The sequence below is a fragment of the Hakea prostrata genome, chromosome 5 (assembly GCF_041222555.1).
Source record: "Hakea prostrata isolate BN-2017 chromosome 5, UWA_Hpros_2, whole genome shotgun sequence".
Classification (NCBI taxonomy): domain Eukaryota; kingdom Viridiplantae; phylum Streptophyta; class Magnoliopsida; order Proteales; family Proteaceae; genus Hakea; species Hakea prostrata.
Genome location: NC_142604.1, coordinates 40,171,706 through 40,177,823, shown reverse-complemented (window position 1 = coordinate 40,177,823; position 6,118 = coordinate 40,171,706). Strand labels below are relative to the sequence as shown.

General features: G+C 37.9%; 1 non-coding gene across 1 annotated transcript; it reads right to left on the bottom strand.

Annotated features, from left to right (window-relative positions):
- Positions 1–3,749: 3,749 nt before the first annotated feature.
- Positions 3,750–3,856, bottom strand: LOC149015970 (small nucleolar RNA R71). The gene has a single exon (XR_016173746.1). It is a non-coding gene; the product is annotated as a small nucleolar RNA R71 (small nucleolar RNA).
- Positions 3,857–6,118: the final 2,262 nt, after the last annotated feature.

The window sequence follows — 6,118 nt, the reverse complement described above, 5'->3', positions numbered from 1 at the left end:
GGAACATCAAATCTCTCGTGACCTCTTCCTTGGTTATATGCGTTATGTGGCTGCCCGTGATCGCGCCCTTGAGTCTAACTTAAGGATGAATAGCAACCGGTTCCAATCTTTTCCAGCTTTTCCCAACTACCTCTTCGCTAATCCTTAGGGCCAAGATGGGAACTACATTCCTAATATAGATGAGGAGGATGAAGCTGAAGCTGCTGCAGCTGCTGCTGATGATGAGTTCCATTCATTCGATGATGATGATGAGGCCTAGCTTGTTCAGGGAAGTTATGTTCTCTCTCTTCTTTTACTGTGTTTTCCTTTTATTACCTTACTTTCTTTTCCTTTCTTTCGCTGTGAGGACACTGCTCATCTTTAGTTTGGGGGTAAGTTTTGCAATGTTCCAATAATTGCATATGTTATCTTCATGATATGGATGTCCCCAGTTAACAGTTACTTAATTTTCTTCAGTTTTTTTTTTTTTGATTTGTATAGTTTAAAGTTGCTATCCAGTTTTAGAGTAGTTGTTTTGGGTAGATGTTTTGTGTAGTTAATCTGGCTTTTCATGAAATTTGGATGATTGTTAAGTAATGTGAATGTCAGTGCCTCTTACTCTGGTTTTGTTGGAAATCTTAGCACAATTTTGCTATAATGATTTGATGTCTGCATTTACTCATGTTTGTGATGCCATATTATTGATGCACCAAGTGATGTTTCAAGCTCTAGAGAACCTGGGGAAAGCTGGATCAATGTGAGAGTTTTTAGGATTTTAGAATTGGTTAAATGACAACCTCAAGACTTACACATTAGGGATCCCCATTTGGTTGTTTCCAAGAACTTTGTGCATTGTAAATATTGATTGAGGTTTGACCCCTTCCCTTCCCCAAAAGAATAATGCTCCGCTGATTTGGGTTGCCTAGTAACCAGGAATATGCATGTAACCCATGTGTATTTTTTACGTCAACAGTGGCCCGAAATATGAGCATTAAAAAAAAAAAAAAAAAAAAGAATAATGTTCTGTTGTTTTGGGCAACCTAGTAACCAGGAATATGCATGTAACCCATGTGTATTTTTGACGTCAACAGTGTCCCGAAATATGAGCATGCAAGGCACTCTTGTTTGTGATCTTGTTGAGTAACCGGGTATCTTCATCACAAATGAGCGATATTCGTGTAAAAAGGCAAGATGACAACATAAAAAAAAAAAAAAAAGTTCATAAATAATAAGTTTGGGGGTCAAATGCTCAAAAGAGTATGAAACAAGTTTTTGGGTTGTAAAAAGATATGGATTCCTAATTAGTGGAGAGGTAATCATTTGGTCAACATATTAGATCAATGAACTAAACTTGATGACCATGATTCAGCTATACTAGGGTGATCTGGGGCAAGATCCTTAACTTTCACACACACACTTGAGAGCATCCTGATGAGTAAAGTATAACATCTAAGTGTTATTGGCCAGATGTGTTGGATCTGAAAATTTAGAAAAAGATTGAGAGGCAACTTCTGTCTAACACTCATCCTATTGCATGCTTAAGCCAGGTTATTTGCTTTTCTTTTCTTTTGATTTCCTCATGCTTTCATTAGTAGTTAGTTGTTGTTTTCATTTGTCTTTATTGCTCGAGGTCAAGCAATGTCTTAAGTTTGGGGGTGTGATAACTCTATGAAATAGAGTTAAGATTTATAACTTTTATACTTGAGATGGCTTGATTTAGGAGTATTTTGTCTTTGTTTTAGTGATAGTATTCATTAGGTGTTGTCTTATTTAGTCTCAACATGTTGCATTTTGTTTAGTTCATTTTTGTCACATTGCATGAATTTCCCTTCTTTTTATGGATGAATTTGACTGTTTCTCTTTCTCTTGAACATGTAAGTGAAGATTCATAATAGAAGAACATGTCCTCTAACTTTGTTGTAGAGTTGTTGCTGCATTGCTACAACAACGGAGCAGAATATTCTCAGATCCAATTCAAATGGAATTGACCAAAAAGGGCTAACTTAAGTGGACTAAATTCTTGTAAATACATGATGGTTTTCAGCCCTTGATCTCAGGAGGAAGGTTCTAATCCTATGGCCAGAATCTAACCTAATGATTGAAGACATTTATGGAAGAAAGAGAAGAGAGGCAAGGAGGAATTAGGAGAGATTCGACCAAGGTGGGGAAGAGAGACTCGGCTGAGAGGAAGGAGGTAGAGAACGAATGCTGGAGCTCTTGTGGAAGCAAGGAGCTGTTGGAGTTGCTGATTTGCTGAAGAAGAAAGCTGGAGCTCATGTGGAAGAATTGAAGCCTTAGTTTATTCTTGTTTTTATAACTCTATTTTCTTATTTTCTAGTCTCATGTCAACTATACTTGGTTTTATGCATTTGAATTCTGTTATGGGCTAAATCTTAGCTGTGTTGGGATGATAGTAGTACCTAAACCTGAATTTTGATATGTAACTAATCATGTGTTCTTTAGTTTTATTGCAATCCACTTTATTGTTAATGAATTCAACATATTATATTGACTAATTTCAGTTCTTGAATGATCTTTCTTGAATGAATGTTATAATTTCATTAATTGGAAAATTAATGAAGTCTAGGTGTTTGTTGAATTGTGTGAGTTAGCATCATCTTTAATGAGGTTGTGTTAATTAGTAGGTTGGGTAGGAATACCTAATTACCTCACATTACCATTGATTGGATTGGGTTTAAATTGCATTATTAATTTAATTCTTCATAGGAATATGCTGATGTTGATTTAGGATGCTAGCTTATGTGTATTGGAAAATACCATATTGCCATTCATTCCAAGTTCTTGATTTATCTTGGGGTTGTAGTATTGCTTTAGTATTTGTGTTTTAAAATTCAGGGGAAGGGAAACTTGATTCCTAACACACTTGTCACTCATTAAGTATTTTAGTTCCTTAGTTTTCTTTACCTGTCATTTGGTTAATTAGTTAGACAAACACCAATCAACCTTGTTAATTTCATTTAAATCAATTTTATTTTTACATTGAAAGTTAAGGATATAATTCTCCGTGGGATCGATATTTTACTTATCATTTATTACTTGATTGCGATACGTATACTTGCGTGATATCTTGAGATACAAGCAACAAGTTTTTGGCGCCGTTGCCGGGGAATTTTGTCTTTGATAATTAGTGTAGAAGTAAGTTTTTGTTTTATCTACTGAAATTTCTTTACTTTGATATTAGTTTCCTTTTATTCTCAGGTGCTTTTACACTTGTATGAACACGCTGCCTGATCAAGAGTTGGCACCCTTTGACATCGAAATAGAAAGGACATTTCGAGCTAGAAGAAGGGAGCAACGCGGCCTAGCAGCAGTTCCAACAATGGCTGAAGCAGTAAGAAATGGATTGAATAATAATGAGAATAATATGGCAGCTGAGGGTGATGATAGAGATAAAGCCATTAGAGGATATGCTGTCCCAAGGTTGCATGAGCTGAATCCAAGTATAGTAAGGCCAGAAATTCATGCATTACATTTTGAACTTAAGCCTGTGATGTTCCAAATGCTTCAGACTATAGGACAGGATGCCAACAGAAGATCCTCATCTCCATCTTAGACTCTTCATGGAAGTAAGTGATTCTTTCAAGATACTGGGAGCAACTGAAGAAGCCTTGAGATTGAAGCTATTCCCTTACTCATTGCGGGATAGAGCAAGAGCATGGTTGAACTCCTTACCTCCACAATCAGTAGCCACATGGAATGATTTAGTAGAGAAGTTCTTGATGAAATACTTCCCTGCATCAAAGAATGCCAAGTTCAGAAATGATATCACTGGTTTTCAACAGTTGGATGATGAATCTTTGTATGAGGCATGGGAAATATTTAAGGAGCTCTTGCGTAAATGTCCTCACCATGGTATTCCTCATTGGATTCAAATGGAGACTTTCTACTATGGTTTAAGTGGACAAACTCGATCCATAGTGGATGCATCAGCAAATGGGGCTATATTGGCAAAGTCTTACAATGAAGCTTATGAGATCTTGGAGAGAATGGCCAACAACAACTACCAATGGCCAGCTAAGAGAGGTGCTACAAATAAGAGAGTGGCAGGGATTTATGAGTTAGATGCAGTGACAGCTTTAACTTCACAAGTGTCATCCCTAACTAGTGTGTTAAAATCCGTAAACTTGCCTACAGCTGTACAAACTCAACAACATACATCAGTCTCGTGTACATATTGTGGTGGGGAGCATGTCTTTGATAGCTGTCCATCTAACCCAGAATTTGCTTACTATGTTGGTAATTTCAGCAATGCCAATAACCCATATTCCAACACCTATAATTCGGGTTGGAGGCAGCACCCTAACTACTATTTGAATGCTCAAGGATAGCATGTAGGCCCATCTTCCATCCCACCTCGACCTCCTCAGCTTCCAAGTGCTCAACAGCAAGTGAAAATTCAGCCTATGGAATCCTCTTCAACAATAGAGCTTCTATTGAAGGAATATATGGCAAAGAATGATGCAATGATTCAGAGTCAAGCATCTTCATTGAGAAATTTGGAGAATCAAGTTGGACAGCTAGCTAATGCTTTAAGCAATCAACCTCAAAGATCATTGCCAAGTAACCAAGAAAATCCTAGGAGTGAAGGCAAGGAGCATTGTAACGTTATTGCATTAAGGAGTGGAAAACTTCTAGAGCCACCTCATTCAAAGCCTAGCCAACAGAAAGGACCTATTTCTATCCAAGAAGAAGGGGAGAAGGAAGATCCTGCTACTGTTCAGAAGGAACAAACTAATTCAGTAATAGAAGAGTGCTTTGTTGTGGTTTTGAAAGAGTTGGAGAAAGAGTGTATTAAAAACCCACTAGAGCTTTCATTGGCAATAGAAATTAAACAAGTGGATGATGAAGCAAGTAGATATATGGATTGGTTAGAGGCAAGACCAACTAAGGCATTGAGTGGGAGCAGATTTGAGTCTCTTGTATTATTTGAGCTTGAAACTAAAGCCCCTAAACCATCAATTGAAGAGCCACCTATGTTAGAGTTCACACCTCTTTCAAAACACTCTCAGTATGCCCATTTGGATGCAGCCAAAACACTCCATGTTTTTGTTTCAGCACTGCTAACAAAGGAGCAGGAAGATATGCTACTTGAAGTGCTGAAGAAGTGTAGAAGAGCAATAGGATGGAGTATAGTAGAGATCAACGGGATCAATCCTTCGGTGTACAAGCTTAAAATTTGGTTGGAGAAATGTTGCAACAGGTATGTGAAGCAGCAAAGGAGTTTGAGTCCAATTATGGAAGGTGCACAAGAAGAAATCATTAAATGGCCTTGGGAACTAGAGCATGCAGTGGATCATTATTTTCAATCATCCTTCAAGATGCTTAAAAAGAAGGGAGGTCATCCTTCAATCATCCTTCAAGAAGGGAGGGAGTGTCGGGAACAAAAAGAGAGTGATTAGGTGTTTTGCCAAACTTATCATTAAATCAAACTGCTGAACAGAGCATGTTTCAATATCCAGCAAATTTCACTATCTTTGTTGTAGCGATGTGGCCATAATGCTACTACAAAGTTTTGATCCTCAGCTACGGGTCTTACATGTTCTGTTGACAAATTACATTCTCTGTTGAAAATTACATTCTGTGTTCGTTGCGGTAGCAATGCCACTGCAACACCACAGCAACGATAAAACCACTCACCTGACCCGGTTTAACCTTAAACCCAACCAACCCATCAAAAATACACTTCAAAACTTCTATTAAACCATGGTGAACCCATACTGATTCGAACCCATTTATTTTTTTAAACCATTCTGAACCAATACCCACCCCAACCCATTACACTTCTCATTTCAAACCGAAATCCCAAAACACTCGAGGCTCACTTCTTCTCACCTAACCAGCACCATCGTCTTCTCCACTGCGATTCATCCTCCTTTCTTCTTCCATTTTCTGCTTCTCAAAGACTTTCACACCTTCTTTTGCCTACATTCACCCATCAAAGCAACATTCTTCTTCACCGATAATCCATCTCTCACAAAAACCCTAACTTTTTTCCCATTCTACAATCAAATCACTTCTCAGAGGAATACCGGTGCTGTACTGGGTTTCGGGCATGTTTTTGTGGTGTTTCGACCTTCCATGTTCCCTACACCACATCAGCAAAGTGTTCTTCCCATTT